The sequence below is a fragment of the Cryptomeria japonica genome, chromosome 6 (genome assembly GCF_030272615.1).
Source record: "Cryptomeria japonica chromosome 6, Sugi_1.0, whole genome shotgun sequence".
In the NCBI taxonomy this organism is placed as follows: domain Eukaryota; kingdom Viridiplantae; phylum Streptophyta; class Pinopsida; order Cupressales; family Cupressaceae; genus Cryptomeria; species Cryptomeria japonica.
The window spans coordinates 446,277,249-446,300,838 of NC_081410.1; the positions used below are offsets into that span (position 1 = coordinate 446,277,249).

Genomic DNA, 23,590 nt, shown 5'->3' on the forward strand with positions numbered 1-23,590 from the left:
ATTCCAAATGACATCAATCAAGTCTCTACCAGAGGGGGTAGAAACTCCCAATTTGTCTCTCAGGTACTCAAATGATTCCTTGGATAACGGTTTAGTGAAAATATTTGCAATATGCTCTTTAGTGTTCACATAAACCAGTCTAACCTCGTTTTCTTCCACCTTCTCCTTCAAAAAGTTATACTTGATAGATATGTGCTTTGTCTTAGAATGAAATACCAAATTCTTTGATATATCAATAGCAGTAGAGTTGTCGCAATGAATGACTACCGATGCATCACAATCCACCTTTATATCTTTCAACATTTGCTTCATCCATAAAACTTGTGTACAGTTAGTAGCAGCAACAACATACTCAACTTCAATAGTAGCTAAAGAAGTACATGACTGTTTCTTGCTGATCCATGAAACCAACTTCTTTCCAAGAAAGAAAGCTCCACCGAAAGTACTTTTTTAGTCATCAACATCTCCAGCCCAATCAACATTTGTATATGCACATAAAGTGAAGTTATCATCCTTAGGGTACCACAAGCCATATTTTGATGTACCTTGCAAGTATCTAAAAATTCTTTTCACTGCCATCTCATGATTTTCTCTAGGATCACTTTGAAATCTTGAAACAATACAAACAACATTCATAATGTCAGGCCTAGTCTAAGTCAAATAAAGCAAACCTCCAATCATAGATTTGTATCTTGTAGGATTTACAGATGTAGAAACATCTTTTCTTGTCAATTTCTCACTTGTAACCATAAGAGTAATTATTGGTTTAGAATCTCCCATACCAAATTTCTTCAACAATTCCTTAGCATATTTAGTTTGATAGATAAAAATACCTTTGTGAGTTTGAGTAATATGCAAACCTTAAAAAAAAATCATCTCACCAATCATAGACATCTCAAATTCTTTCTCCATGTTTTTAGAAAATTCTATGCATAATTTATATTCACCTCCAAAAATAATGTCATCAACAAATACTTCAACAATCAATATATCATCATCAATTATTTTATAATATAAATTACTGTCAGCACCGCCCTTAGTAAAGACAAGCTTCAAAAGATATTTGTCCAACCTTGCATACCAAGCTCTAGGTGCTTGTTTCAATCCATATAAAGCTTTCCTTAACCTGCAAACCATATTTGTATCATCTGATAGTGAAAAACCATAAGGTTGCTCAATATAAACTTCCTCATCAATATCCCCATTCAAAAATGTACATTTAACATCCATCTGATAAACCTTGTAGTTTTTATAAGCAACATAGGCAAGAAATAATCTTACAGCTTCAATCCTAGCTACTGGTGCAAAAGTCTCTCCATAATCAATTCCTTCATTTTGAGAATATCCTTTACAAACCAATCTAGCCTTATTCATTATAACTTGACCATCCTCATTCATTTTATTCTTTAAAACCCATTTAGTTCCAATAACATTTTTATTTTTAGGCCGGGGAAGCAAAGTCCATGTGTTATTTTTCTCAATCTGGTCTAATTCTTCTTCCATTTCTTTTAACCAATGTTCATCTTTACATGCCTCAATTACTGATACCGGTTCAACTTGTGAAATTATACATACCTCATTAGTTGTCGGTCTTCTTCTTGTCATCACTCCATTGTTCTTATCCCCAATGATTTGATCTTCAGAATGATTCAATCTCACATACCTAGGGGTCTTCTGACTCTCTGTTCATCTTCCCAATTCTTCAGTTACTGTAGAATTCTCTAATGTTGCCGGAGTAACTGGTTCAACTCTCTGTTCTGGTAAAGGTGCTACTGGTTCAGATATAATGATTTCCACTGTCGGTTCCTTCTCATAAACTTTGATTTGACTTTTGTTTAGCTCATCTACTTTGACATTAGCACTCTCCACAATTCTCTACAATCTCTTGTTATAACATCTATATGATTTGATTTCATTAGAATAACCAAGAAATATACCTTCATCACATCTAGGATCAAATTTCCCAATAGTATCATCTCTCCTGATATAAAATTTACTACCAAAAATTCTGAAATACGTAATTGTAGGTGTATTGCCAAACCATAATTCATAAGGTGTCTTACCGGTTTCTCCTTTGATATGTACTATGTTAAATGTATAAACTGTTGTACTCACTGCTTCTCTGCAATAGATATGAGGTAAATTAACTTCCATCATCATTGTTCTAGCAGCATCCAAGATAGTTCTGTTTTTCCTTTCCACAAGTCCATTCTGCTGAGGTGTCCAAGGAGCAGAAAATGGTCTTCTTATACCATGCTTGTTACAAAAGTTATTAAACTCACCAGATTTGAATTCTCCACCATGATCTGATCTCAAACATTTAATCTTCAATCCTGTCTCAGTTTCCACTTTAGTCTTAAAGATTTTAAACTTTTCAAGTGGTTCGGATTTTTCTCTCAAAAAAGTAACCAACGTCATTCTAGAATAACCATAAATGATTAGCATAAAATATCTATCACCATGAAAATTTTTAACTCTAGTAGGGCCACACAAATTAGTATGAATAAGATTAAGAACATCATTTGATTTATCTTGTATACTCCTAAAAGAGGTTCTGACCTATTTACCCATTTGACATTCTTTACATACCAGATTATAGGGCTTCATAATCTTAGGTATATCCCTAACTGCCTTAGTTGAACTGATCTTCACAATGCAATCGAAATTTACATGACACGACCTTTTATGTCATAGCCAACTCTCGTCAATCTGTGTAATAAAACATGTATTCTTATCGGAGTTCAAATGAAATATGTTACCTTTTGTCTATGTACCGGTTGCAATCTCCAAGCCAGATATGTTAATGATTTTGCATTTTCCATCCTTGAATTGTAATTGAAATCCCTTATCTACCAATTGTCCTACACTCAAAAGATTATACTTCAAACCTTCAACATAATAAACATTGTCAGTATCGTTCTTACCATCCAATGATATAGTTCATTTTCCTTTGATCATAGATGTCTTGTCATCTCCAAATCTAACTAGTCCACCATCAAATTATTGCCAAGATAGAAACTTCCCTTTATCTCTCGTCATATGATGTGAACAACCACTATCAATTACTCATTCATCATTGTCCTCAATTTTAGCCGCAAGTGCCTTTTCCTTAGGTACATTCTCTTCCAATGTCGGATCATCTTCCTTGATAACCAGGAACACCCATTCCTTCCCATTGTCGGATCCACTAGCGGAGTCTTCTGTCAGTTCATCTTCTAAATCAATAATACCTTTCTCATCCGCTATTTAGCATGATTTGTCTATGGATTTTTTGTATTTATACTTGTTCTAATATTGAGGGTTAGGCTTAAATGATCTTTTAACTCTTTCTTCAAATCTTGAATTTCTTTCAGGACATCTAGATGCAAAATGACCAATCTTATTACATGCAAAACATTTAAAAGGTTTTTTTCCTTCATACTTACTTCCTATCGGTCGTTTCGGTACTCTTCTAGCAAATAGTGCTTCAAGTTTCTCAAACTCATCATCTTCTTTTTTCATATCTTCTAACTCCTTTGCATATAAATATTTCCAATCTTTCTTACCGGTTGCAGATGCAGATGCATGAAAAGTAGGTTCAGTCTTCACAGCTCTAGAAGGTTCAAATTCCTCAAGCTCAAAAGAAGATAGTTTCCCAACCAAAGTATCTCTGTTGATAGATGTATTGGCCATTGTTCTCAACTCATTAATAGTAGTAGCCTTCATTTTGTAAGCTGGTGGTAGGACTCTCAGAACTTTAGGAACAATTTCATCTTCGCTTAGAGTTCCACCACAACATTGAATTCCCATATTAATCTCATTTATCCTTTCCATGAATGCAATAATCCTTTCATCTTCTTCCATCTTCAGGTTTTCATATCTCACCCGATAACCATCAAGTTTAGCAATCTTCACTATAGGGTCACCTTCATTAAGAGTCTCCAATTTATCCCATATAGCCTTTCCAGATGATTTGTCTATTAATCCCATTATTTGTTGATCAGAAAGTGCACACAAGAGGGCTTCTCTTTCTCTACAATGATTCTCAAGCTCCTTGTCCAGGTATGTCAGCGGAGGATTGCTAGATCCTGGATTAAAGGGTGTGACACCATTCTGTGTGATCTCCCAAATCTCCTTGCCAAGACATCTCAGATGAGTCTCCATCTGAATCTTCCATACTGTGTAATTTGTTCCATCAAGCCTCAGAATATCCCTTCGAAAGATAGCTCCAAAAGAACTGGATGAACTTGAACTGTTAGTCGCCATAGGATCTTCCTCAAGTGGTTAAGCTTTTTGCAGAGAGGACCAAAGCTCTGATACCAATTGTTAGACAATTCAGATAACCAGAAGACAACTGGGAGGGCGGGGGGGGGGGGGGGGGGCAGTGAATCAGTTGTCACAGATTATAGGAACATTCAGTAATTAAAACTTTAATACCGAAACCCAAAACAATATTACAAATAGCAATTAATCCAATTAAGTATAACAATAATCACAGAATAAAAGCCATCTACACAACAGGAAGATTTGTACATGGAAAACCCAGTAAAGGGAAAAACCATGGTGGGAAGCCTACCCACAGTCAGATAATACTTTTGCAGTAAGCATGTGAATTACAATGAAGGGGCTTGCACTTGCAGGAAGGCCAACAGCCTAGAGAACACTTCTCATCACAAAAGGAGCCTCACTGACTACATATAAATCCAGACAACAATCCAGAGAAGTGTTGAACTGCAAAAGATAGCATCTCCTATGCCTGAGTACAGGTCCGGTTAAGCTCAATACCAGAGGACTAAATCCTCTTACATAAACCCAATTTGATCTCCAATGATCGACCAACTCCTCTGCCTGAATGATATTACATTATTTGCTCATTACATTCGTTGACCATGACCTCTTACATTAACCATGATGATCTGCAATAAGATCTTACATCTATTTATACAAACCCTCAACCATAAACAATCAGGTCGACCACCAGACAATAAACCAATTACATAATTACAAACCATGTTGGCCTTAGACCAAACAAATAATATCAACACATAAGACATCTCGAAAATACATCAATAGGTCCTATCCACACATTACATTAAAGTCGGTCCATAACCTAGATCAACCGGGACCAAGTATAGGTCAACACGCTTCAACAATGATCTCCAACCGCCAATTCTCGAACATGATCACCAACAACATCCTGAAACTTCATCAAAAGATGCACCAACACCACTTATGAAATTCATCAAAAATCTCCATCAAAAGCTCTGTCGGCGAAACCCTCACCGGAACCAGAAACCAAGCTTTTAAGAAAGAAGGATAGCATCCAATCACCATACCAAATCCAATTGACCAAATATGAGTATTAGTATCATGAACAAGCCAATTCCATCACCAAACTATACCGGAGCCTGTCGAATCATATCGAATCTAAGTTAACCAGAAACCACTTAACCTACTGGGACCAGAAGGGTGTTGGTAAAGCATCCAAACAACTAGTGTTGACATCAATGACAAAACATCAATGCAACACATAATCAATTCCACCAAATGGCCAACGTATATAAATTTAGGAGAAGAAAATGTATGTCATGATTAACATTATATGGCTGAATAGATATACATGTATAGGGAAAAATATTAGATCTGATAAAATTTAGATATGCACATAATTTAATTTTATTGCCATTCTCTTATGATGCAATGCAATACTTTCAAAAGAATCCACAGACTCAGTGAATATAACAATATTTAATAATTAGTAAAAAAATAAATAAAGTAATAATAATAATAATAATAATCTAATAAAATAAAATCATTAGATAAATAATTTAAATTATAAAAAAAAAAAAAAAAAATTGTATGTCAAGCCTGTAGGAGGGGGTGTCTGTGACTTCCTATGGAAGCTTGCAGCCTCTAAGAGGAGCTCTGTCGTAGTCTCCAAACGACCTCCCTTGAGGAAAGTTGTGGCATCTACAACTTCAATAAAAAGAAGAAAATGAAAATGAAAATAAAACAACTAGGTTGAAACCTATAGTTAAATCAACCATTCAATCCTTGCAAAAGGGTTTTCAAAATATGTAGAAATTTGCATATTTTTAGCCAACAGATAAGTCGGTTGATGACAAGGGGTTGCAAACTCATAGATAGGCATGATCGATTTTGTAGATTCTTCTTATCCATTCTTCCTACAAGATTCACGGTGATGGAATGGAAGAAAAGCCCTAAATTTTAATATTAGTATTAAGATTTTAGGGTGGTGGGTGAACTCTACATCTAAAGGCTAAGATTAATCTAATCTAAGGGTTGAGATTGCTTCATTAATTTGTTTAATCACTAAAATAAAAAGGAAATTCTTTCTTTCATATTTAAATTTAATATTATTAGGATATTTAAGATAACATTTTTGTGAGGCAATTTTATTGAAGGCAAATATTAAATAATCTCTTTGTTGATATACATAAATTTAGATAAAATAAATAAAAATCAATTATAGTAAATTTACCATTGATTTGATTGGTTGGTTGTTATGTTCTCTTGTATAAAAATTAATCATAATTATATTAAATTAATTGCTTATTTTATAAATAGATATTAACAACCTTAATTTTAATTGCACCAATAGTTTTGAACCAATAATTTAATCAACTTATTATTTAATTACACGAGGATAAAATTATCTTTTTTGATAATTAGTAAGTTATCTAAAAAGATTTTAAATTTTCTTATTCGCATTTCCCTATTAAAGCTATAAATTTAAAATCATTTGTTAAATTCTATTTATTAAAAAGAATAATCTTAATTTAAGCGTTTGGAAATTTTATCAAATAAAAGGAAAAAAAAAAGATTTTATTTCTTTTCCAAATGATTGTTGGGTAAAGTTTACTTTTGACCTTATCATGTGCTCTCTAATTATTTAAATAAGACTTTACTTTTAAAAATTATTTAAATGCTATATAATCCTTATATTTGGGATATAAATGGATAAGAAGTTATTTATAAGTAATATGTTGACGATGAATTATAATTAAGAGATTAAATAACATATGAAATAAATTATTATTAATTAAACATTTTGCTTATTATTAGATGAAATGTAAGTTCCTTCAAATTATTTAAATTATGGTATAGTGTGGTTATTCTCAAGCTTATTATTAAATAGTTTTTCTCTTTCAAGCAATTTAGCACCTTTCAAGTATTAGGATTCATATTTACGCAAGGTTATAGAAAATAATTAAAGATAAAATTTATGCTATTTCAAATGGGAGAATTAGTTGGTTTATGAATAATGTTTATTATTAAATAGTTTTCCTCTTCAACAAGTTAATTGTTAAATTCTTTCAGGCAATTTAGTACCTTTCAAGTATTAGGATTCATATTTACGTAAGGTTGTCATTTGTAGAAAATAATTAAAGAAAAAAATTATGCTATTTCAAATGGAAGAATTAGTTGGTTTATCAATAATGTGGTTATTCTCAAGCTTATTAATATTTACATAAGGTTATCATTTGTAGAAAATAATTAAAGATAAAATTTATGCTATTTCAAATGGAAGAATTATTTGGTTTATCAATAATGTGGTTATTCTCAAGCCTATTATTAAATAGTTTTTCTTTTTAGCAAGTTAATGTTAAATTCTTTTCCAAAGTCTTGCTATTTAATCATTTAATTTTCTTTCAAGCAATTTAGTACCTTTCAAGTTTTCAAGTTTTAGGATTCATACTTAAAGTGTTATGGTCATTTTTGTAAGCTATTTCCTATAAGTATCATAGTTTTCAAGCGATTAGTACATTCATGTATATAGTTCAAGTTTTAGATTTTTAATTTTCTTTCAAAAAAATACTATTTCCAAAATGGTTGAATTGTTTGACATGTAATACTTATATCTCAGTTTTTAATTCCAAACAATTTACATTAAACCATGGTTAGAAACCAAAACTACATACTTTACGCCTTGATCCCGTGTCAAAACGGGTATGTAGGTAGTCTAGGGACGGAGTTGTTCCTTGTACTCAGGCATTTTGGGATGTGGATTAGGTTTTGGTTATGGGTGAGTAGTTGGTTCTCGAAACTCCTTGGTCTTTTAATCAAAGAGTACAGATAATGCTAATTGGAAGGTTAAAATTAATTCAATGCATACTCAAAAAGAATCCCATATGGATTTGCCTGACTTTTCAAGGCTTTAGGCCGAATTCCAAGGCGGAACTCAAGCTTGTTTAAATAATTATTTTTATATACTCCTAAAGACGACGACCTCGGTGCATTCCTAGTAGAGGAGTGCATTCAATAGAAACTCTAGCAATATTTCATGTCTCGCGATGGCATTAAAAGTTGTCATTATGTTGATTGTCTCCTTTGTTAGATCTAGACCTTCTTGGTCCACCCTCGAAGGTTTCTACATCATCTTTCTCTTCTTTGATGTCCTTTGCAATGTAATCTCTATCTCTTTTTCCTCTTCTTTATCCACATTATGAATTTCCATGTGAAAATTTTTGGACTTCCTTGTGGTAGTGGTTGTGGTAGAAGTTGTGGTTGTAGATGTCCTTGTGGTGGCAATGGATGTAGGTGGTGCTCTGGTGGGTTGTGGTCCGACTAGCCTAAGGTTGACTTGAATAAAATATTAAAAAAATACTCCCTTCGGTATCCCCACTTTCTCAAATATATCATCCTTGTTCTTTTGTGCTTCCGCATGTGCCTCCTCCTTGATTTTTGCATCCATTACCACTTATGTGTGCAAAACCCAGTTGCATTGGGATCATTGGGGTTGCTTAGTAAAGTGGCGACATATGCATTTACATCTTGCTTAGGAACTTTGTAGGGAAATCACAATATCCATACAATGTAAGGCTTCACTGCCTCCATTTAGGTTAAATCCTTGTCAACCATGGAAGTGAAATGTTTGTGTATTGTGCAGTTGACTTGTAGAGGACCATTTCTCTCTTCTGCATTTTTTCCTAAAAGGTTTTGATAAACCCCTAGTATGCAACCTTGTAGGTGGAAGAGTTAGGAAACCACCATGTATGATATTTGATTTTCTCTAACTCTCTAGCCATTCCACCATGCTATGCTCCTAAAATTTGGGAATTATTGAAGAAAATAGAACATTAAACAAATAATCAGTGTGCCATACCAAAAATGATATTTTTCATCTTTTATTTTGGCTAGTTTATCCACCAACTCCTCTCATAGAGGTCATAGTCCTTCCCCTTGACTACCATTTGGTAGTCAGTATGAATGGTCATAACCATTGCAAAGTCTTCCCAGTTTGTGTAATACACATTGTATGCAATGCCCATGGTAGCATATCAGACTCCATCATCAGTTATATTTCTCATGTTCATGCACCTTCTATCTAGCATGACCTCAATTATATCTTTCACCTCATTATTCATCACTACCTTATTTGTTGGAATGTCTCCTATCATGGTTAATATCTAAAATAGGCTCATAAATGTACTTACAAAAATCATCCAGGTAAACCCATTATTGAGTTGCTATGTTAATTGTTCATTTTGTAAGTATTAAAAATTCATTTTTGCATTGCATATTCTATTAAGTATATTACCTTATTGCAGTTCATGCAAAGAACCTTGGGAGGAAAATTACATATATCAAGACAAAAGGCTTAAAAAAAATTAGATGAAGAGAGAGAATATCATGGAACTAGTGACAAATACACGAGAGACAAAATTACAAGAGCAAAGTAGAATCTATAGAGAATAAGCCAAAAGAAGAAGAAAGGCCAAGCCAAACCTACCAAAAATTGATAAGGAATGTGAGCAAGAACAAAATGAATCAACCATACAAGCTAAAGGTGAAGGTTCATTGATAGAAAAAAGGTATTCTAGTAATTTCTAAGAAAGAAAATGTCCACATTAATGAAGTCAAGGAGAAATTGGCATTATAGATTGAATGTAAAACTTCTATAATTGAAAAGAATCTTCTAAAATGTGAGACTCTACCCCATAAAAAAAATTTCAAAATCACCATATTGATAGGCATGGAATTGAAGGAAATGTTTTCGACTTTAAAGCTCAAATGCTTAATCACAAGGATGGTTGTGTTGAAGTAAATTTCTCACCTAAAGAAGGTAAGCTCTCTTGCTACCACAATAATTTCAGCTCAAATGAGAGTACAAATTTATAGCAACCATCCCATTATTACCATCATTGAAGATATCCTAAGAAGATGGAAATAATGAAATGTATAACTCACAATTAAGGGTAGAAAGATCATTTGGTTCAAATCCAAAAGCATGCATGCATGGGGATTTGGGACTTGAGTAATAATTTCTAAAGAGAAAATGTAAAAATGGTAAATCGCCTTCTTCAAGATTATTTATGCAATATGCTATGGATTTAGGTGATATTTTGAGGTATATGAAGATTCAAACTTTTAATAATTTTAATATTATTGTTGTTGGTAAGTCCACCAATTTTGATTTGAGATGAGCACAAAACAAACATTGTGAATGATAACAAAATTCAATAATTGCAACGCGAAGATATAAAGTAAGAAACAATGAACTACCAACTACCAACTCCTATTTTGACATCAATGATGAGCAATTTTAAATCCAAGTAAGAAAACTCATATCATTTTAGTTGGTTACAGACATGTGTTTGGATAGAGAGTGCAACCATCAAAACTATGATTGCATTGGCACAAGCATATGGAGAATAAGTAGAAAAATGGTTCTCTTCTACACACAATGAATAACACACTATTTAAAGCAACAACAACTTTCTATTCTTATACAAGTGTTGATACAAATGTTAGTGTTGTTAACATTGGCATGGCATCCTCCACATGCAATAGGTTAAACAATACTCATTAAGAAGTCAACTCCCTAAATATTGATTGGTATAACATTGTGCATGCCTATAACAATAAGTGGTCAAATGGGAAACATCCTAATATGGAAAATGCAAATAGGTGCATAGATCTTTTTATCCAAGGTTGAGTCTAAATTCTAATATGAATCTAGACTCCTTGATTTAGGAACTGACAAGGTTATGGGAGTTCAGTGCTTGCAATTCGCAAACCTACATGCTACAATGGAAGATCAAGGGATATTGTTTGAAATAATCTATAATTTAATGGGAGAAAACACAACGACAAGAAAGCATCATAAAAGGTAGGCAGATGAGATTATTGGAGGCTTCAACAAGGTAAACATCATTTTGATATTTCAGCTTTCTTAAATAATTGTAGTATGGTGTTTAGCCAATTTTCCAAAGATCAAAATTAGACAAAGGACCTCACTCAACAAATCATGAGTTTGGAATTAAGTTCTAAACATGACAATCACCCCTAGATGCGCAAGGAAGATAAGGCAAAACTTCTCTTTATTCAAAGCCACAACTTGCAAGTGACAATATGCCTTATGAAATAATGTGTTTGACAAAAGCTTTTAGGGTGTTAGAAGTTTCTTCAAGTGCAATATTTTTAGCTTCCAATAATATCTGAAAAGTGCAATATAAGTATGTTGGTGAGAACATTTGGAAGGTAAAAGAGGGACAAAGCAACCAAGCTAGGTATATCAACAGAGGCTCCAAAAAGGATTATGGGTCAGCTAGCAAAATCAAACATGAAATTTTGCAAAAGGAACTAGGGTCTAGAATCTACTTTGTTCGAGAGAGTGCAATTTTGGGGAATGCAAACTATTATGTCCCCTTTTGAAAAAAAATCCGTGAAGCAAAAAACACATTTCCCATTTCTGATCGGGCTTAGGAAAATAAAATAGGGAATCAAATATTTTAAGTATGTTTAGAGTGCCTAGGTAATGGGGACACAAATATTATGTAACAAAGTTTATAATTTTAAAGTAGCATTGGGAAAAAGGTTTTTGTGTGGGTTTATTTTGGAGGGAAAATGAAAATTATGAAAGTTACCTATTTAAACAAAGCCTATGATCAAGAGTGATATGCTTGTTTATCCTTTATTTTTTCTCAAACAGATTGAATTTTAAGTAGCCCACTTGACACCTAGGGTTGGTAACTCTAAGGTGACTCTTGTAGTACCATTAGTTGCAGATCAATCATATTTCTTGATAATAATAATATTGTTGTTGTTGTTCCTAATTAGAGATAACATAATACCAAGACAATTTTGGACAAATCTTGAATAAGGAGCTTGACACCTAGGGCTGGGAACTCTAATCATATTTCTTGATAATAATATTGTTGTTGTTGTTGTTGTTGTTGTTGTTGTTGTTGTTGTTGTTGTTGTTGTTGTTGTTGTTCCTAATTAGAGATAACATAATACCAAGACAATTTTGGACAAATCCTGAATAAGGAGTAGTTCTCAAGCGAAGGAAAGCTCCTATAAATCTAAAATCTCTAAGAATTCTAGTCTTCTGAAAATTCTTTTCAACTTCAATACAACACCTTGTATGAATTTTACATTTTTTGGGAAATAAAACACTAATCAACTGCATACATTGATAACCTAAGAGCAAAGGACTTTCATTGTTTTTGTGCCATAAATCGTATAAAAACCCATGGGAAGATGGATGAATGATGTTGATTACTTATGTTTGTTCTACACATAGTGAGTTATCATTTACGTTTTAATTTTCTAGTTTGATTTTCATAAAATCTATATAATTGTCTATAATATTTTATTTTAAATTAATTTTTAATAATATTGTTTTTTTTATTCTCTTACTTTATGTATGCATACATTTGTGATTTTTACATATTATTTTTACGATCGTAACAAAATAACTAAACATACCCAATACCCATAATAAAAATTGTAAGGAGTATTGTACCCACATACTCATACTTGATTTGGCAAGTAAATTTTTATTTTTTTTCAAAAATCACTTGAACAAAAAAGCTAAAGAAAATACGACCTAAATCCTTGATTCCAAAGGAAAAGGAGAACCCAATATGACCCTTTGCATGTCTCGTCCATCATTCATATTATAGTTTGCATCGGCAAAACTCACAAAACTAAAAAAATGTTTTACACAAGGCTAATTAATGTGTCCCAAAACACATGACATATACCAAAAAAGAAAAGAACTTAAAAATGCATGCAAATTCCCAAGAAAGTCCTACTAATATTCATTCACACAAATATGAAATCGATGTTGTAGTCATATCTTTCTCAAACTATAAGGTTAAAAAATCAATAACTGAATTGCAATAAATAACTCAATTTTTGAAACAATGAATTGATTGATAGTCGAAATAAAGATAAAAGCATCTCTAATAGATGCCTATTTATTCTAAACCATCAAAGAGATTTTTAAATAGATTTTAATTTTTTCCATGACCAGACTTCCCAAAATACCAACCTTGTTGCTCAAACAAGATGTAGCTACTCCATAAGATCATTTATCAAAAATTCTGGTGTAAAAGAAATGTTCTATTTGCCATTGAGAAGCTTTCTACACAATCACCCTTCTGATAGAGATTGTACTAACAGTAATTTCTCCATAATGATCACCACCCTTCTAGACAGTGTACATGATACAGCTAGTAATCATGTCATCATATTACGAGATAAGACAAAATGACTAAAAATAAGGTATTAGGTCAAACGTATGGGTACGAGACATGGGGATGCTACAACAAATAAATTCAGTTGTGTAAAGTTCGATGCATCCATTAAACAAACACAATAGAACTTGAACATGTCATATGATCCACACTAGTAGGATGTTATGTTATATTCAAATTTGACCCACACCAAGCATGATATATAAGTTTGAAGCAAACTTCAAATAAAACCTATACAACTCAATGGAATATATGTCACTAGTAACTTAAACAACGCCCATCATACAACTCAAAAATATATGTGGATCCTACATGCAAAAACCATAAAATCATGTAGAAGCATCAATGTCACTCAATCATGATGCTTGTACAAGAAACTTTCAAACATAATGCATATATGAATAAGCACACTAAGCACACCATAGGAGTTTTATGATTGCTAGTCATGATGCAAGTTTAACATAAAATCTAGAACAATTGTAGGATGCTATGCCATATATGCCATTTAACCTAATCCACAAGTAATCTTCATACAAAACCAATAAGACTCTGATTAATCTTTAGACCTTTCACATGTAATCACAATGCAAAAGACACAATGTGACTTAACCATGATCCATAAACAAACACACTAGGCACATCATAGGAATTTTCTGCAACCTTCAGATAGAACCCATACAAATCAATCACATATAAAACATTATAAAGTTTGAACAAAATATATACAAATTAATTATGAGTTATCATATCCCAAATATGAAGCCCATATAATCACATTGAACAATAGCGACTGTCACTAACCAACCATATGATACATGGATAAAACAAACAAGTCGTGGTGCATTACTAATATGTATCTAACCACTATGGAGTGCATCATAGGAATTTTCTGCAACCTTCAGATAGAACCCATACAAATCAATCACATATAAAACATTATAAAGTTTGAACAAAATATATACAAATTAATTATGTGTTATCATATCCCAAATATGAAGGCCATATAATCACATTGAACAATAGCGACTGTCACTAACCAACCACATGATACATGGATAAAACAAACAAGTCGTGGTGCATTACTAATATGTATCTAACCACTATGGAGTGCATAAACCCCCCAAAAATGTAAAACACGGAATTTAAGAGGCAGATTAGAAAACTCTGTTTACTCCATAAATTTATATTCTAATAATAATACTCAGAAAAATACAAAAGTAGAAACAGATGTGTATTTCATCTCAGTTACAACCAGCTCTCTCTCATTATCCTCTGTCCTCTCTGTTTTTTTCTCTGTCCTTCTCTACTCCTACCCTTTTCCTACTATCTAAGACTGGAAAAACTCCTTACCAGTTTAGCTAAAAAAAAGAAAGAAGAATTCCTAAAATACTGAGTCAACCCAAGTGATGGGTAGTCAGATTTTAAGGAAGATGCTCTGCATCACAAATAGATCCTGCACCTTGCACATTTCACACCTAACATTAATGAAATCTTTAAAATCAAATGACGTATATATTTTATCATTCAATAATTACTTCCTTCAGTTTGTTGTTTATAATTAATGATCTTTACATTTTATGAAATAAATAATATATCTAAAAACATAACCCCCCAAAAAAGGCATGTTCTAATACATAGTTTATCTGTGAATTCTATTGCTTCTTCTGACATGGCTATTCGCCTAAAATCAAGTGGTAAGCTTTTATCATTCTGAAACTTGAACAAAACGAATGCTAAAACATGGGTCTTCTAAAATTCCATGGAAAACGTCTGAAATTTTGGTGTCCCTGAACTGGATGTAGAATTACAACAACATGGTGAGCCATAAATAGCTCTCTAAATGACTGTCCTAAAAAACAATTTCAGAAGTGAATTGATCCAAAAAGTTATATAAATTAGAGAAATCTTCAAGACTGTATTATTTGGGTAGAAGCTAAACCGGTGTTGTAGAGAAATCTCAATAATTAAATGTGCTTGAGTAGAAAAAGTATTCTATAGAAAATAAGAGCCTATTAAGAGGTCCAAATGCTGGAATTAAATACTGCAACACAGTTGGATCAGAAATTCAGCTTACAGCATTATACTATAACACAATTTGTAGAAGGCAAACAGGGCCTACACATTTTATCCATGAAAAAAGCTCATGGGATTAGTAGCTACAATTAGGTATGTTGCTTTGATTTGTGAGTAACAAAACATTTCATGTATTGTTGATATTAAACTTAAGTGTTTCACATCAAACTATTTAAAATGATTAAACTAATAATACAAAAATGAAAATAAAATTCAAGCATTCATCATTTACATAACAAATTTAACCCCTATAACAAATTAAAACTAACCAAACACAAACATTGCCCACACTAGAAGATAGTGGTGACAAAGGCTACTGCAAATACTGTAATGAGGATTAAAGATGATGACAATTCTATTCAACAACAAAGGTTGTAGATTGCTTGAAGAACATTGCATTAGAGAAAAGCTCATAATGGAGCTTGAAAGCTAGAGGTGACTTGTTGATTGTCCAGTTCCCCTGCTCATTGAGGAAGATGATTAAAAATTGAGTTGACTTATTTGTTGTCCACCTCCCCACTCATCGAAGTTGTAAGACAATTGTAGGCAAGATCCTACTGAATTGACAATGCTTCCAATTTTATACACCGTTTTCAGTTCCTTGCAATTCTCATTACACAATTCAATACTTCAATGCTCTTAACTTGTTCTAAAACTTTCAGCTATAGAATGTTGATTTAGCTAAAAAAGCGTTGATGTTTTAATTAGTTACAGATTCCCCTTCTTGAATTGTACAACCCACTATGGATGGTGGTGTTTGGGTTCTAATGTCTCTTTTCTAGCTCCATTTCATAAAATGTCAATTCCATCCACTACAATTAAATGTAGTAAAACCGATGCAAGTTTTGATTGACTACTTCTCAAATGTCTATTTCCTACAATAAAGGCTATGGCTATGTCATGCAGCGTTTTCTTGAGATTTATATGAGATTTATATGAAGGTAACCGGAAATTCAAATTAGTAAACAAACGGGAATGACACATTTTAGATATATGTAGCGTTTTCTCAAGTATCAAAAATAGTAGGGCTTATCCTTGTACCATAAACTTGCACCCCTAAACCCTGTTTTCTTCTAATAAAGTTGTCTTTTTACATGCTGAGACTACATTTATAAATCAATTTTTGTCTAACCCAACAAAATAGTTTCCTGCATAAATAGCCAAACCAGTGACATTGCAACAGTAAACCAGTTTGATTCCTCAGAAATTTTAAGTCTCGTAAGACAATTTTAACATAGAACATGGGAAACCTAGAAAGCATTCCATCATATTCTTTAATGAGGGTTTTCATGACCCTATCCAATATAGTGTTGCACTACATTCAAACCAACTCCAGCTAATGTAAACTTCAAGTAAAAAGCATATTGTTAACAAAAAAATAATGCTTTCAAATTCAAACCAATTTCAGCAAAGTCGCTAGAATTAAAATAGAAAATAGATTGTCAAAATATAGTTTGCATTGCTTCCAAATCAAATTTCAGTTACTTTTCAAACTTATTTCCTATTTCAAAGTAATCTAAGTTTTTTTTGTTGTTTACATTAGAAAAACTATTAGAATTTAATTGACTTATAGTAGACTATACCAAGAGGCTCAAGTCGTTATATACACAGCAGTAAAAACACATTAGAACAAACAATTAATAAAAACCCCCCAAACAGCACATCTTCCATTGGCAGATAGGAAATGGGCTAACAATTTTCCTGTGGCAGATGGTCGGTCTCCTTACTATTGTCTCATGACAAAGATTCAAATAAGGCTCTAAGGGAAGAAAACTTCTTTAGAAGATAACAACATTCACAACGGCCATTCAAAAAAATGACTAACAGGTAACTGATTTCCAATAATACTAATTGCACAAAGAATAATGACAAGCAACAACAAATTTTTTTACATATTTATTAAAATCAACGGAGTGCATATTCAAATATTCAAATATTCCCTACATAATGAGACAATGTGTCTTGATTTATTAAAATCAACGGAGTGCATATTCTGACACTATTGACTGCAAAGTTCCTAGGTATTAATAATTGTTTAGAAAGGAAAGAAAATATTATACAAAATGAGAAACTCAAAAATTTATTTCTATGATCTCAAAAAGCTCAGTAGCGACAAAGAAATGATCAAAACCTTCTATCTAGTCACATGCATGTACATCTATCTACTCAGAGGCATATCGAACAAAGGGCCTTTTCCTTACCATCAAAATTTTAGATGACAATAATCCTCATTCATGCAATTTGACAGCAGAGAATAAAGTAGCAAATTTGGTTCAAATGTAAAGAGTATCAATACACAATGAATGAACCAATATATTATATAAATGAACATCACATTTGAAATTTAAATATATTTAGTTGAAGGACTATGCATAAAACCTATTGCAAAATATATTTAGTTGAGGGCCACGTCAACTCTAAGTACCAAAATGAAGAAGTCACAGTAATTGCCTTCCAACCAAATTTAACATCAAATATTGAGACTGGAATATAGATCAGTGCTACTAAATACACAAAAACTATGATTCTTAGTTTCCAACAACACCAGATCAAACACAAGATCCTTCGTAGACTCCATAGTTAAAACTACAAAGGCCCAGAACATTATGACCCAAAAAAAGAGTGAAACATCATCTTCATGATATTAAAGATCATTTGCATGCCTAAAGAAATTGGAATAATAGTCGCTGACTAAAATAGTACAACAATATTAACATAGCACCTGTGTGGTCGCCTCCTCTTCTCTGCCTCTTCTCATCCTGTGTTGTCGCCTCCTCTTCTCTGCCTCTTTTTTGCTGTCACTATGAAAAAGACGACAACAACATAATTGGGGAGAAAAAATAACATAACACCACAGAAAATGTACAGAAAAACAACACGAGTAGACACAACAGTGCGCACACAACATTGACAAAAACAGACATTCACAGAAAAGGAAACAAAACATATGTAAAAGAAGATAAGAACATTCACAATGAAAAGAAGAAAAGGAAAATTCTTTGCAAACCGAGAATGAGGAAAAAGGGACATTCACAAAAGGAAACCATCGATAAAAGAAGGAAGAGAATGAATAATACAGTTATATTCCCAGTTATTTATAGCTCCTCCTAATTTTGAATTCCTTAAAACCTAACGGTACTGTTTTTTTCTTAACGGCACTGCTTTTTCCAACGGTGCAGTTTTTGCTCCAACGGTGCAAATGCTTTTTCCCAACGGTGGAGTTTTTACTCCAACGGAGGAAATTCTACATTAATGGTGGAATCTCATTCTAAGGGTTCCATTGTTTGGGTTTCTTTGGGTGATCTGCCCACAAAATAATTAGCGAAGTTGAGAATAGCCCGAGAGCCTCTCATAGTGCAGGCAACTTGGTATAAGCCAAATCCAAGCCAAGTTGAGAATGGCTGCTTCCGAAGAGTTAAATGATCCCTGATCTCTGCACCATATTTTACCCATGGCCGCCTCCCCCACTCCTCTGTACTTCCTCTTCATCACCAGCTTCTCCTTGATGGGCTTCTTATGAATCGAAGCATACACTATTGGGCTTCTTCTGATTTTCTCCCCGTGATTGAGCTAGTGATTTTTCATTTTTCTCGTCAGAGCTTACAGTTGTCATAGTTGAATAAAATTACCCTCTTTCTTCATTAATTCCACGCTAATTAATCAGCAGTATTCCTCTAAACATTTGCCAATCGAAGTTGATCATGCCACCGAAAATTCCTCACGGCTCAGGGCTTCACCATTCGGCTCTGTTGGAGGGAATTTAGTTTTTTTTTAACTATTTAGTTTTTTCTCATTCCGATAAATGTTGATGAAAAACTTCTACACAGCTCTCTTATTTTGATGAATGTTGGTGCAAAAATTTCTATACAATTGAATCCGGAAATATATTTGAAAAAAGTTGAATTTATGTAATTCAAGTTCAGAGGTGAAGTTGATGTTTGGAGATGAATTGCTAGCCAAAGGGGATTTAGATTAATCATTTCTTTTGATTTTGGTGGATGTAATAAAGTAACTTTATGATATAAAAGTTACATGTGTCATTTTTCTAAAATTAGAAAAATCTAATAAAGTAACTTGTAATCTAATAAAGTAACTTGTAAGTTACTAATAAAATTTAATAAATGACTTTTTTAAAAAGTTCATGGCACACCTTCCTAGGTAAATTCCTAAACCTTAAAAAGTGGTTATTAAGTCATGATAAGATTCCTTTTAGGTGGGCACCACTTTTTGGAGGGGCATTTTGGATTCATTCATGACTTTTATTTTTTGACATTCTTTGGACATTGATGGTCTGCAATAGCACAGTTTCTCCTTGAGCAACATTTGGGGGACGTAACCTCCTTCAAATATAAGTTGTGTGGACGGAAACCCCCACACACTCCCCTCTTCACCACGACAGCTATTTTGAGCAGCACTTGCACCATTTGGGGCTGATTTGCAATAACTTCGATATTGTCTGCAATTCCAAAGGGTGAGGATCAGGGTGGTTTGGAGAGAGTTTGAAGCAAACCATTTGCAATAAATGCTAGTCGTACAACTCCCTAGGCCAGCCATACCATTCCCACTTGCCCGAAGCTTAGAAAAAATAAATTGAAAGGTTTACCATGGGGTTTTTTGTACAATTCTGATTGTTAGCATTGGGAATAGAGTTGGGACTCATCCTTTCAGGTTTGTGATGCTACCAGAGAGAGTTATGAGCAAAACAATGAAGAAAATTGCCCAATTTGTTTTAGATAATTATTTGTATGGTGAATAAACTTTAATGAAAGGGTTGAATTACATTGGGAGCCATTAATTTACAAATTATCAATAAAACCCACATTCCAAGCTAAGCGTGGAACTACCTAGTATGCAACAATGATCTTTCTAGTTATTAAGTTTCCAAAGTTTGCTTTTATAGTTGTTGTTTAGAATTTTCAGAATATAAATATCTATTTCAGTCAATTCTTTCATTGTATTTTTGTATACATTTCCATGCAAGGCATTAAAAACATAAAAAAATTAGAAACAATTCAAAAACAAAACAAAAACCAATCATCCTTATCGCTAGTCAAAGATAAAATTTAGAAACAATCACCAAAATCGGATCAGTTTTTGGTCAGGGATCTTTCAGTGGTATCAGAGCGATGATCTCGCCAGCCTGGGGGTCATCAAAGTAACTCTATGCATCAGGGCAGATTTGGTACCTACAAATATTACACACGTAGGAGACCTAGAGTGGATTTAAATTTTGTCATAGAACCACTCTTTGAGACTAATATGGGTGATATACCTGAAGGACAAAGGAGACCACCCAGACAAGAGAGGTAGATTCCACTCAATCCTGAAGAGATTATGAGGAGCTTGGCTGAAGCACATCAAAGAATTATTGAGGCAATCAACAGGTTACAAGACACACTTGACAAAATGGATTTGGGCAATAATAGGGGAAGGCATAGGAGTTGTAGTAGGACAATATCAACTGCAAGAAGTAGGGGCAGTAGTAGAATTTCATCTTCCCTGAGTAATGCATCCATCTCACCATGGAGGGACAAGACCCATACTAGGACAATAGATAGGCCTATGCTCCCATGGTTCACTCCTAGAGATGTACCACCGTTGGCTGAGCCTCGTAATGGAATCACCTTCTAGGATACAGTTATGGCTGCCAGCGGCCATGAGTGGGCACGTCTACCAGCACATGTTAGAGATGCATTTCCGTTGCATCAATATTGTATGCAACGTTGTGATTCCATGATGGGACAGAATGACAGGGGACCCAGATAATAGTGGAATAATGATCTGAAGAAGGCTATAGATAAGATGATTTTATCAACTTTTGATGGCAGCGGTTCCACTAGTGCATGAGTGTGGGTTCACAAGCTAGATATATACCTCTCCTTGAAACCCATGGCTGAAAATGAGGCCATTCAGATTGTTGTCCTACATTTAGAGGGTGTCACATATGACTGGTGGCACCATGGATTGGTCATGCAGAATCACACTCTCATTTATTCATATGTAGAGTTCACAGAGAGGCTGATTTCTAGATTTGACAGGAAAGATGTGAAACTTTATTATAGAGATTTAGCTCTCCTGAAATAGTCGGGTCGTGTGGATACATATATTAATGAATTTCAGTGTATAGCAGTGATGGTACCGGAGATGCCTGATAGGACGGTAGTTATGCTCTTCATAGAGGGACTTCATGAGAGATACCGTGGTTTAGTCAAGGCTTTGAAGCCTAAGACTTTGTAGGAGGCTATTCAGCTCACGTTAGACTTGGAAACCACTCCTCCATCCTCCACTTTTCAGCAAAACAAAAACTTTCACAGGAACTCCAAACCCTTCTAGAAGCCTTTCAATCCACAGAAGGGTAACACATCTTCTCCTAGGATTGATCAGGAGACTAGAAATGAATTAAGGAGAAAGAAATTGTGTTTTACTTGTAAGGAACCTTGGGAACCAGGTCACAAATGCCTTGGTAGAGGCAAATCTCATCTCATTGAAGTGAGCTTAGATGTGGAGGATGAGCACATACAAGACACAAATGATGAGGGAGAGCATATTGAGTCTCCCTAGATTGAGCTTGACTCTACTGATGCACAGGCTACGACCAATGTTACCATGGCCACTCTTTCCAGTTATCCTAAGTTCCATGCTTTCAGATTGAAGGGAACTATTCAGGGGCGGCGTGTAGTGTGTTTTGTAGATACTAGAGCGACCCATAACTTTATTGATCAACATATGGTAGAGAGACATGGGTTACAGAGAGGAATATTTTAGGATTTGGTGTGAAGGTTGCAAATGGTGCGGTGTTGTGATGTACAAGGAGGATTCCTCAACTCAATATCTAGATGGGGGACTACACTTTGACATATGACTTTTATGTTTTACCCTTAGAGGATTAGGATACAATTATAGGTATGCAATGGTTACAAGGAATTGGCAGGTATTTCATTGATCACCGCAAAATGCAATTGGAGTTCTTAGTTGATGGTAAGAAGAGAATACTGAGGGCATTATCGGATGGAGGCCCCAAGGAGGTTTCCTCCCGCAGAATGGAGACTATTATCAGGCATAGAGATATCCTTTGGACTACACAGTGCTTTATTTCATCTAAAGCACCTTCATCTGAGGATGGCAATTCATATCACATTGATATACAACAGATTTTAGATAAGCATGGGGTGGTGTTTGGTGATATACCTCCTAGAGTACCACCTGATAGAGGCTTTGAGCATGTGATAGAATTAGAGAATGGAGCAAAGCCAATCATGACAACTCCTTACCGCCATCCTAAGGCCTACAAAGATGAGATTGAGAAGACCATCAGGAAACTTCTGGACATGGGATTCATTAGACTAAGCTCTAGTCCCTTTGCTTCTTCAGTTGTGTTGGTGAAGAAGATGGATGGGACCCTACATATGTGTATTGACTACCATGCACTCAATAAGAAAACCATTAAGAATCAGTACCCCATTCCACGCATAGATGAGTTGTTGGATGAGCTTCATGGCTCAGTTTATTTTTCAAAGACTAAGTTACCGGTTCTTGTGGTTTTGGCTTGGGTTCGGGTCCTTGTTCGTGCCTGGTCCTGGTCCGGCTCGGGTGGAACCCAGGAGGACCCAAGTGAATCTAGGAGGACCCGAGTGAACCCAGGCCCGTGGGTTCCCAAAAACGGGGCCCATGGGTCAAAAAACAATAAAAAATTATTTTTGTATGGATTGTATTTATTGAAAATATATATAATATATGTGTATATATATAAATTTATAATTAATATATGTATATATGTACGGACGAACCCGTACCCGTACCCAATAAAAAAAAAATGCCGAACCCACAAATTCGTACCCGAATTCGAACCCGAACCGGTAACTTAGTTCAAAGATTGATCTTCGATCAGGGTATCACCAGATTAAGGTGCGAGAGTCTGATATTCATAAACAACCTTTAGGTGCCATTATGGTCATTATGAGTTCTTAGTGATGTCTTTCGGTCTCACTAATGCCCCTGCTACATTTCAGTCATGTATGAACCACATATTT

The 23,590-nt window shown here is 34.0% G+C and overlaps 1 long non-coding RNA gene across 1 annotated transcript in view; it reads right to left on the reverse strand.

Annotated features, from left to right (window-relative positions):
* Window positions 1-18,628, reverse strand: part of LOC131037532 (uncharacterized) — a 71,578-nt gene extending 52,950 nt beyond the window's left edge. The window contains exon 1 of the long non-coding RNA XR_009358226.1: window positions 18,283-18,628. This is a non-coding gene — a long non-coding RNA (uncharacterized LOC131037532). The remainder of the gene's footprint in view (window positions 1-18,282) is intronic.
* Window positions 18,629-23,590: the final 4,962 nt, after the last annotated feature.